Here is a 12,004-nt window from a genome sequence, read left to right as displayed (position 1 = left end):
GACATTACAGCAGTATTATCATGTTAATACTGAGCTGTTATTAAGTCCTGTCATAATAGTGAACAAAATTATAAATATCAATTTGGGGTTTTCAGATTGATTTCCCTTTCCACACAGCAAAAATGAACAGAAATGTTGGGTGTGAGGGAAGATAAGGTGCTGCGAAAGTCACTTGTACAAATCAGTCAAACTGTTTAGGTGTTTGGTTTATTTTATTATTATTATGAGTTTTTTTTTTCCTGTAGCACACAAACCAAAATCTGATTTATTTTTCTCCACACTTTGTATTATTTTATCTACCAGTTTACACTAATTAAAGCTTAATTGAAATTACTTTGTCTTTGAACCTTTGAACCAAGTACACTACAGTTGTTGTAGTTAATCTAAAATGGTATAGTAAGTAAATATGTTTACTGTAAATAGTTGGCTAATAATTGATTCTGTCGCCCTCTATACACACACACACACACACACACACACACACACACACACACACACAAGTCATTAAAGTGCAAGGCAGATGTTATGATTTCATACTGTTACCCATTTGTATCTATTCAGTTATTACCCGTTCACCTGAGTCTAGTAACTGAGGATGATGAAATCATCCATTGCTAAAGAATGAATTCAATTCAATTCAATTTTATTTATATAGCGCCAAATCACAACAAAAGTCGCCTCAAGGCGCTTGAATGAAGTCAGCTGTGATTTGGTGTCTCCTCTTTGAGAAAAATCCTCCCCAGTGTCTCCTTCCTGTCGCTGCTCTATTCATTCATCCAGTCTGTCATTCTAAAACCATGGTACATGGGCTCCCTCTAGTGGTACGCGGGAATTCCCCCCCCCCCCCCCCCCCCCCCCCCCCCCCAAGGGAAAAAATAAAAAAATGTAAGATTAAATAATGTTCTGATCAGGCACGTGCAGAGGTGGGGGTGGGGGGGCTAGAGGGGCTTGAGCACCCGCCCCTTTCCTGATGGGTGCCCAAGGTGCCCTTTTGTTGAGGCAACTATTAAAAAAAAAATATATATATATATATATATTAAATATATTATTTTTTTTTTTAAATGTGTGTGTGCGTGCGGAGTCTTGTCTGTGCCCCTCAACAATAATATTTAACTATTAATCACAATTTTGCTAAATAAAAGGATCTAGCTTGCATCAGTCACATGATCACATTTAACCAATGATCGCCCTTAACGGCAGAACGCGCTCGTTACGAGCCGGGAACGAGCTCACAAAGAGCACGCGCATTTTTTCCGGTCCGGAGCTGTAGGAGAAACACAAGTTAACTCAGAGACACAGACTGATGCGACAAAACCAGTAAGTAGGTGTACAGCGTACACTGTAGTGTATAGCACCCAGGAGTATTAGCTTATTTTGTACACGTTGGTAAGCTGTCTTGTTGCAACTGACGAACTGAAACAAACGAGCGTGCTGTGTGTGCAACAGCGCGACAAACATTACCTGTCCTTTTATTAACTGCACAAGTAGTGCTGGTCATAGCTGCTGGCTACCTGTGTAAGGCTGTCATGGGTCTGTAGCTCTGTCACCGTTTTAGGGAACATATTTAGTTTTAAAGTATTTAGAAACATATTTAGTTTTAAAGCAAGTTACAGGGCTTTTCCTGCCTTTCTGGAGGGATTATATTTCACTAAAAAACGATCTAATATGCATGTCCACATAATTATGCATTATTATAATTATAATATATTAAAAAAACACTGTATTTTAAAGAACATACATTAAGAAGCAGATTATATTAGATTTATATTTTAAATAAGACAAAATTTGGATTTTACAGCAGTAAAATTATTGTATCTCTACAGTTTAAAAATGTAATAAGCTTTGCCCTGCACAGAGTGGATAGTGAAACAAATGGAATCATCATAATGACATTATTTCATATTTATTACTTCCCCCTCCTCATTGCTTTATTATTGTAGCTCTAGTAATAAATAATAATAATTTAAAAAAAAAGATTCTGGATCAACACCATGATGCCCATAGTATATACAGTATTCTGAAGAAAGTCTAAAATGTTATTGTGTGTGCGTGCATGTGTGTGTTTTATTTAGATGGATTTTTAAAAAAAAAATATTACTCATGATATAACATTGTCCAGACATGCCTTCCAAGGACATGAGGAGGAAACAGTAGGAGCTGTGTGAGGCTATAACATTTTTCTGTCATCATTTTATTTTAGATTAAGTGCAAGAGTTGTTAGGTGTGGATAATTAGATTATAGTTTATTGCAATAGCAAGTTGTGCCTTGTTCTCAGATAGACAGCAAGTGGAGAGTGATATATGAAATGATGGGATGGAAGGAAGAAGAGAAGCAAAGAGTGAATCACAGGCAGAGCCTAAATTATTTCTCACAGTTTTTTGTTGCCTTATGGTTCCAAGCGCTGTCACCAATCTTTGCATTTTGTTATTATCTCATGACACTTGTTTAATCAGCTACCATCTCTCCTATGGACTTTTTAATGTTTACAGTCTCAGATCAACTCAGCCCTGCCCTCCAGCACTATCCACAGCAACCCCTCAACAGCAACATTGTACCCATCAGGTAAAGCATCGGCTACGTTTGCTTTGCCTTGTTGCCCATATTAGATTCTTGATGAATGTGTGTTGTTGTTATTCAGCCTGGTTCAATGTGCCCCTTTTTAACTTTGAGCACCCGCCCCTTTAAACCTCTCTGCACAGCCCTGGTTCTGATTGATGGATTTCTGAAGATGTACAGTACAGTGGCCCCTAGAGACAAAGCACGTACAAACTCCAAAGCACGTACAAACTCCAAAATTTGTATGTGCTTTGGAGTTTGTACATGCTTTGTCTCTAGGGGCCACTGTAGTACAGCTCTACAGAAAACTAAACAGTAGTAAGGTTTGTAGGGTTACTGAAGCTGGGCTAGCCGGTATATAAAGGTGTGCTACGTGATCACTAACTACACAGCTATGGTTGAAATAATATAAACACATTAGCACACTGAAGCTGGAGGATTCAAGATTCTTTATTCGTCACATGCATAGTTATACAAGTATAACATGCAGTTAAATGTAATCTGACATGCTCCTCGACATGTGCAAAAGGGGGAGAGAAGAAGAACGTTATATATTATATACATTAGGTGAATGTGCAATAGTAGCATTGTATGCAGCAAGCAGGTGAATTCTTTACATTAAGTGAATTAAATAAGAGTAGACAATCTGAACGTTTTAGAAAATAGACAATATTAACATATTTAAAATTAACACAGGGACTTCCACAGCCTTTTTTTTTTTTTTTTTTTTTTTTTTTTTGTGTCCCGTTTGGATCTTTAGCCATCAGAATTGTTGTCTTAAGGCCAAGAAAGATGCCAAGCGGATTTATTTTACCAAGTGGATCATCATGGCCTTGCCATATTGGTCCATTTGATTGACCTTTATTATAATTATGTATTTATTTTATTTTTGGTTGCTACAAACGGGACAGACATGACTAGGGGATAGGACAGGGAGAAAGAATGAAAGAAAGAGAGGGAGAGAAAGAAAACCAAAGGGGAGAAGAGACGGTGAGAAGGGGGGGAAGAAAGAAAACAAACAAACAAACAAAACACCTGGATCACCTGTATGGAGAAAAAAAAACAGAAGAGAAAGCAAATAACAAAGAGCAACATAATAAAAAAACAGCACCTTCACAATAAACTAGCTAGCAGTAGATAACAGTAGTTACTAAATAATAAACGATATTGTGCAGCACGCAAGATAGACAGCGCACAATATGCTTTGAGGCAGCAGCCAAGAAAGGTGTAGTCCGCGTCTGTGAACACCTGTGTGTACACCTGTGTGGATCAGCATGCTTGTATTCCAAAGGTTTCTCCATGTAACGATCTGCTAGGGAGCGTGGGGAGCCATAGCCCCGTCCACCAGGGTATGAAGCAGGTATGGAGGAGATCCAGGCCCCAGATATCCAGAGGCCCCAGAGTACAAGGACCCGAGGAGGACCACCAAAGGGGGAGGAACCGTGCCACCCTACTGGGAAGAGCTGAGTAGAGCCCCAAACGAGAGGTCACCCCGCAGCTATGGAGCAGAGGCCAGAGGGGGTTGCAGTGGCGTGCCCGTGGGCTCTGCCGGCAGCCAGCTGTGCCAGAGAGGACCGAGCTTCAGGCCCAGAGGCCTGAGGGCATCCCACCCCCCGGAAGGAGCCCAGCCGGGCCACAGGCGCCTGGCCCCGCCAATCGGCCACCAGGAGTGAGCCGGTACATACATGAGCGCCCAGCCCCAGATGACAAGGACCACCAACACACCAACGTCTGAGGGCATCAGCCACCGGCAGGGAGTGTGGTGAGGGGAGATAGGCCTCCGTACTTTAGAGGGCCTGAGATGTACCCAGAGAGGTTGAGTCTAAGACCCAACCTGACATATAGACACAGACGAACAGGCACACGCAGACACAAACGTGCATTCCCACCCCATATGCACAACCAAATACTCGGCACTCACCCAACGTGTAGACAGACACAAATAGACACTGCACAGACAGTCACACTCCCCAAACATACTCTATATCCCAGGTCCAGGTACCCCCGCCCTCAGAGGGGCAAGCCGCACCTAGACCCAGGAGATGTAACCCTTCTCTCTGGGGTGGAGGCAAGCGGACCACCTCCTTATCTGCAGTAGCAGGGAGGCCCCGCATCCCAGACCCCAGTCTGACGGCCAGCACCTCCTCCCAGCCCCCCAGCCCTGACGGCTAACAGAACCGGGGTGAGTGAAGACCTCAAACCTCCCTACGCCCGCTCATATGTAGTGTTGCTGTGTGCTGTTCTAAAGTGCATTTAAAACTCAGGAGAGCATGGTACTAGCTTCCTCTCAGAGAGCAGCACGGCTCCTCCCGAAAACCCTTAGTGTCTAAAGCATTTAAAATTGAGGGTAGGGCACTAGCGCCAGAGGTGGGTTGGAGTACACCGACCATCCTCTGGATGCTGTAAAACGTGCCCACCCCCAAGGCCCTATATGTATGTGTTATGTGAGAGTGTGAGTAATGTGGATGTCTAGGTTGCAGAATAAAATTGAGGCACAGAAGAGGCGGCCAGAAGGGGATAGAGGGAGAGTGCCTCCCCTGCACCCTGGTGACATACCTGCACCCCAAGGTGGGTGTGGTATAGCGGGAATAGGGAGGCAGCTGAGGATGGGGAGGGAAGAAAGGGAGGGGCAAGCGGCCCCTCCCTGGGGCCAGCTCCCCCGCTGACCCCAGTAGGCACCCCCACTCTGGAACCCACCAGGGCAAGGGGGCCCAGGCCCATCCGGTCCGGGGCCCGCAGCAGCAGCACCGCCCAGCCCCACAGAGTCCGGGGCAGCCCACCCGACTCCACCCCAGAGAAAACTGCACCCACCCCATCATCCAATCATCTCTCAAACTATACAAGACAATAGACACCCAGGTTGACTTCATTCTCCACCTCTCCTATATATCTCCCCCCACCTGCAGAGTGAGCTCCTGTAGTGAGGAGACCACCTGCAAAGATATAACAACTCCCCACCAGTTAGAGAGCCCCCTAGTTGGGCCGATGCACCAGAGGTCCCCTGCACCCACCCGCCCACTGCTCCGGTGACACAACAGCCAGGACCCAAGCCCCCAAGGCCCGGCCCCAGACCCCCTAGCCTCCACGCCCGTCCCGGACCCTCCCAGGGGCAGCCAGGCTACCAGGCCAGTAACCAACGTCCGCCAGCACAGACCCTCCCCCATCTCTGCTGTACGCAGCCACAAGGAAAACACCATCTAAGAGCCCCCAGAGCTCCTAACCAGGTCATGGCCACATCCCCCAGGTTAGGCCTTCTAGGGAAACGTCCCTAGGGACTCCCCAGACGCCCTAAGGCCGTCCCTACCCCCATATCAACCACAATAGAGATAGATTGAAAATGTGACGTCATTCAGGGGTAAAACCGCAAAGAATTCTGGGAACTCGTGGCAAGAGGTACTAGTGCACGCAGGCTTTCAATTGAAATCAGTTATACAGCGATAAAAAGAAACACAAAAAATGGCAAGAAGCTGTTGTATTATTAACTGCAATAGCCGGTCGCATGACAGCCACGGAAAGCTGACGGGTAAAGAGATCGGTTGTTATCGGATTACGTCGTTGAAGAGAAATTGTTCGAGCCATGTTTCCGAAGTAACAAAGAGGCGACGGGTGGCCTGGATTGCAGCCATTCAAAGATCAAATATAACGTCTCAGAACACTCCAGCTCACATGTTAGTCTGCTCCAAGCATTTCCACAAAGGTCAGTGTTTTGTAGTAGTTAATACGTCATTTTTCTTAACATAATTGGTGATATAGGTTACAAGCAAGTCTGGCGCTGAATAGAAATTGTGGCGCTATGCTCCTTTGTTTATTGTGCATAAATAGTGAATTGTCCTGACACAATATTGCGTTTCGCTTCTGTTATTATGGTACATTGACAAAAACATATACTTTTATTCACAGGGTAAAACAGTTTTTTTGTATCACTAATTGCCCAGTACGATTACAGCATACAATATTATTGTCACTGCTATATTTCTGTAATGCATACCAGAAATTATTTCCACTACTAATTAATTACCGTTGAGCTCAAAGGTCCTATTAATAAACGGTTAACGAATGTGTATTTATGAAGACGATTTGTGAGACTGGTAAACTTATGATATGTACGATGGTCTTTCGTTCTACACGGTGCATTTCAAGGTCCTGTACCCATCCGTTGGTAAACTGGGGCTTGTTGCAGTGACCTGAAGTTACTAAACTTCACGAGTGTATGCACTCACTCCAAGAAGCGTATAATTGTAAATATGAGCGTGGTGAAAGTTGGGCAGCACGCTAACGTATTTTGTCCCTCTGTGTGCTCGTAAGGGTCTAACCCTTTCACTCCTTTGATTTTTTTCCTCGTATCTTTTCTTTGACTTTTCATCAAGTCTGTCTTTGTACGGACCGGCATTGTTCTCCTTCGTTTTGTACATACCTTTTTCGGGGGCAAAGAAAAAGCAAGAATTTATTGGAACCGAAGAATGAACGTTTTGCGGTGCTGCAAATGCTTGCATTTCATGCGGTACTTGGATTGTTTTGCCACGAGTTCCCAGCATGTAATGTGCGAAAGTCACGTGGTCTGTCAATCTCTATAGCGAAGGCAGGACCAAACCATGACCCCCCACCCCCACTAGGTGATGAAGCCGATCAAAGGAGCCCAAAGGGATTGATCAAATGTGATGGCAGAGGTTGTATCAAGACTAATGTGATCTATTAGATGGTTTTTATATTGGTTAGAATTAAGATTATTTTTTAATTTTTCCAGTTAATGAGGACCATTTTCTTGGCAATGCAGTGTTTTGGAAATGACAGTCTTCACTAGTGGGGATAGTTACAAAGCTTTCTTCGTTATGAATTAGCATTCCTTTTTTTAATTTTTTTTTTATTACTTAGTTTTTAATAGAGGTTTTACATATTTTTACAACAGAAAAGGAAAACAACCAAAAACAACCATAACAAAACAAGCAGTCGACTGAAAAGCACAGCTTTTTCCCACAAAGCAATTCTGGCAGTGAGAACATGACTTTATATTCATGAATTGACAGCACATCTACAGATGTAAGAGCAGCCTAGGAGAGGCATGCAGAAGTTTATATAGATGTGAGTAGGCACAAACAGGAGAAAGAAAAAATAAATTTAATTAAAAAAAACCCCAAACAAACAACATTCGAATTTCGGATATATTTCAACCACTTGTCCCATCTTGTGGTATAAATATTAGCTTGCAGCCTTAACAAAAAGGTAAGTTTTTCCATTTTATGAATCTCCTCAACAACGCTCAACCAGTCGTCCAGAACAGGGGGTCAGTACAGAGCCACTTACGAGTAATTGCTTTTTTTGCTGCAGCAGTAAGAATCTTCAGGAGATATAATAATAATAATAATAATAATGGGTACTTTATTGATCCCCATGGGGAAATTACTTGTTTTTCTCTGCATTTGACCCATTCACTCAGTGAAGCAGTGGGCAGCCCACTAAGCAGGCGCCCGGGGAGCAGTGTGTAGGGACGGTACCTTGCTCAGGGGTACCTCAGGGTAGCCGTTAAGTGGATTCGAACCGCCGACCTTCCGATCATGGGGCGACCACTTTACCTACTGAGCTATCCCTGCCCAATTATATTTGTCATTGCTTGTTAATTCTTCGGGTAGGTCTCCTAAATAAAATTTTATGACAGGATGTTGTTTTGATTTAAAGCCTATAGTCTGTTCTATCTTTGATATAACATCTTCCCAAAATTTAGAAAGTTTTCGACACGACCAGAATATGTGGGTATGGTTTGCAACAGTTTCCCCACAGCTCCTCCAGCATGAAGAATTTCCCCGTGTTTGTTGTTTTGGTGTTATGAAAAATCGTACCAGGTTTTTCCAACTAAATTCTCGCCAGTATGCAGAGGATGAGGTTGAAATGGCAGTCTCACACATATTGTCCCATTGCTCAGAAGTTATAACTGAGGACAACTCTCTCTCCCATCTTTCCTTTATATAATCTGTTGAAGTTCCCCTACTTTTCAATATGCCCTGGTAGAGTTTAGAGATAACTGACTTACATCCCTTATAGTATGTTTGTAAAATCAGATTAATTATTTCATTGGATTGTGTATTAATTTCTTTAGTCACTTTTGAGGACAAATACTGCCGTAATTGTAGGTATCTGAAAAAAAATCACTTTTTCCTAGCTCATATTTTTCTTGTAATGTTTGAAAAATTTGCAGGCCATTCTTATCCAGTATTTTACAGTATACATTAATGCCTTTATGTGACCAGTTCTTAAATTGTAACTCCAATTGGTTTGGTTTAAACTCAGAGTCATAAGCCACCCACTTAAGTACTTGAATGTGGTTCCTTAGATTTAGTTCTTTCACTAACTCAAACCAGACAAGCAATGTAAAAGATGCGAAAGGGTTCAGTTCTTTCTGGTAGGCTGTTGCCAGCTTCTGATCTCCTATCAAGGCTTGTATTGGAATGACCCCACACATATTCTCAATGTCTTTCCATCGGGCCCCATAAGTGTCATCACAACATTGTATAATTATTTTGAGTTGAGCAGCAAGGTAGTAATCTCTGAGACTTGGGAGGGAGAAGCCACCTTTATCTTTAAGGATTAATAATGTGCTATATTTAATTCTAGGTTTCCGCCCCCTCCAAATAAATCGAGATATTTGTTTGTCCCAGTCATGGAACTGAGATTTGGGGATTTTGATCGGTAGAGACATAAACAGATACAGTAGTCTGGGTAGGACTGACATTTTAATGACCTCCATTCTCGCACTAAAATCAAAAACAAGTGTTGACCAATGAGTGAGGTCCTCTTTAATCTTTTGGTTCACAGGCTCAAAGTTTTTTTTTTTATACAAGTCATCTAACGATTTAGTCAGCCATACTCCTAAATATCTAATTGCTTTCAGAGACCAATCAACAGAAAAACATTTTTTAACCTCACTCGACGGGCTATAGTTAAAACTTAAAATTTGTGTTTTTCCTATGTTGAGTTTGTAACCAGAATACATCCCAAACCTTCCCAGCAAATCTAAAAGGGTCCAGATGAACTGGTCTAGATTTGACAAGTACAAAAGGACATCATCAGCATATAAGGCTATTTTGTGTTCTCTTGAATTAACTACGACCCCATGAATACTATTATTTTCTCTTATTGCCTGTGCTAAAGGTTCAATGTAAAGAGCGAAAAGAGTCTGAGACAAGGGACAACCTTGACGAGTAGATCTTTCCAACTTTATACGGTCCGTGACTCGTCCATTTATCTTGATTCTCGCGGTAGGCATTGAATATAATGTCTTAATACTGTTAATGGAGTTTTCAGCAAAACCAAATCTTTCTAGGACCAAAAACAAATACCTCTAGCTCACGCAATCAAAGGCCTTTTCGGCATCCAGACTAATTAGTACCGCTTTATGATTATTTTCTCTTACATTATTGATTATGTGGAGAGAGCGTCTTATGTTGTCTTGGGTTTGCCAGCCCCCAACAAATCCAGTTTGATCTTCATCAATCAAATCTGGGATGAATGAGTTTATCCTATTAGATATAATTGAGGCGTAAAGCTTATAACCTTGGTTTAGGACTGATATCGGCCTATATGAGCGGCACAGCATTTTGTTCTTACCGTCTTTAGGTATAATTGTTATGATCGCCTCAGACCATGATTGAACTGGACATATTCTCTAATGTCCAGTTCAATGACCTTAGCAAAACTGGAAGCACCTCCACCTCAAATGCCTTATACCACTCAGCCGGCAGGCCTTCTGTACCTGGTGTTTTGTTATTTTTTTAGTTTCTTTAAGGCCATTTCCAATTCTTCTTTCTGAATCTGTTTGTTTAGGCATTCATTTTGACACTCACCAATTGATGGCAAATCTAATGAATTAAGAAACATTTTTATATCTTCTGTGTTGGCTTGTGCAGGTTGTGCATATAACATTTTGTAATAGGTTTGGAATGCCAAGTCAATTCCTTCCAGGTCACTTTGTAATTTCCCAGTTTGGGGATCAAGGACTAGCATACGTTTTTATTGAACATTTGAAGAACCAGCAAAAAGAAAACAGAAACTCTTGTAGAGGACATCAAGTCAGAGATAAAAACAACAAGGAGCAGGTGAATCTAGTACAGGTAGAGGTGCAAAAACCCACAGAGCTCAGCAGCCACCGTAACAAATTCTGGATCCTTTGCTTTTAGTTAGCATTAGCAGCACATGCTGCGTCCGATGTGAAAGGACCTTTATGCTGTGCACTGTGACTCACAGAAATGGTACCGGGTCAGCCCTGACTTTGTGTTAAACTAATCCTAAAGTAATAATGGTATTTCTAACCACTGATAATAATAATAATAATAATAATGGATTGGATTTATATAGCGCTTTTCAAGGCACCCAAAGCGCTTTACAATGCCACTATTCATTCACTCTCACATTCACACACTGGTGGAGGCAGCTACAGTTGTAGCCACAGCTGCCCTGGGGCAGACTGACAGAAGCGAGGCTGCCATATCGCGCCATCGGCCCCTCTGGCCAACACCACACCAATACCACAACTTTATCCTTTCAACAGCTACTGAAAGTTAGGGGACCTAGCTTCTATCGGATATTTACAAAGAGATCCTCCAGCTTCAAACTGTATTATCCTTCAAGAACCTGCAGTTCAAAAAAGCGCCCCTCCGACAGAAGTTCACCATGACTTGTCCAAGGTTCGCTTTATTTATGAACACTAGTTTGTTTGTTTTTTCCATTCGATAAAAGTTAACGTGAGGGTTCGCGATGGTTAGGAACAAACGCAATTGCATGGCAGAATTCTGTAAAGAGACGAAACTTCAGTCAGGAGAATTACTGAGGTAATCCATCCACAATACGAGGTTAGTCATTAACATACTGCTGCATGGGCTGGGCTATAGTTACACCATAAGGTTTTAAAAACTGAGCTTTAAAATAAACAGGGGTACAAAAACAGAGAGGGATAAATGATTGAAATGCAGTGAGTGTGATGCAATACGGCAGCGCTAGTATAGCGGTTAGTTATGACATGGAGATTTATGGAGCATGCTGTGAACTTAGCTAACATTACTTAGCAGTAATATGAGTTACTTTACTCAAGTGAAAGCTTTAAACATTAGCCCAATACATAGCTAGCCAACTTAAGGCTTTACGACGGACCCAGAGTCTCCATTTCAACGTTTGTCACAAGTACTGACTTCAAACTATATACCAGTTTTTAAATTGTGTTGATAGGCCATGTAAAACCAGAGTTATGATCAAAAGTATACGCGATGTCTTTTCCTGAATAAAACAGGCGTTTACTACTGGAAGACACGGTAAAAATGGCGTTTTCTAAGGACAGCGCTAGCAAACACTCTCCGCTTGTGAGCAAAAAAGGAAAAAAAACACCCTTCCTTATTTGTGTTAAACAATCAAAAATATATATGGAAATGTGACATTTCGTTGTTTAGGAAGAGGGGGAAGTTT

At 42.1% G+C, this 12,004-nt stretch overlaps 1 protein-coding gene across 2 annotated transcripts in view; it reads left to right on the top strand.

Moving 5' to 3' along the window:
- Positions 1-1,103: 1,103 nt before the first annotated feature.
- The window catches only part of nrg1 (neuregulin 1), a 79,766-nt gene continuing 68,865 nt past the window's right edge, over positions 1,104-12,004 (top strand). The window contains exons 1-2 of one of the 2 annotated variants that reach the window (XM_085280415.1): positions 1,104-2,563; positions 3,874-4,319. The gene's annotated coding sequence lies outside the window, so the exon portion shown is untranslated. The remainder of the gene's footprint in view (positions 2,564-3,873; positions 4,320-12,004) is intronic. The other variant, XM_085280410.1, reaches the window with a different exon arrangement.

This window comes from Mchenga conophoros, linkage group LG7 (genome assembly GCF_057382185.1).
Source record: "Mchenga conophoros isolate Kocher_MC1m ecotype Shallow Benthic linkage group LG7, M_conophoros_male_GT1.1, whole genome shotgun sequence".
Taxonomy (NCBI): Eukaryota; Metazoa; Chordata; class Actinopteri; order Cichliformes; family Cichlidae; genus Mchenga; species Mchenga conophoros.
Note: the sequence above shows the minus strand (reverse complement) of the source record. Positions and strands in the feature narration are given on the sequence as shown.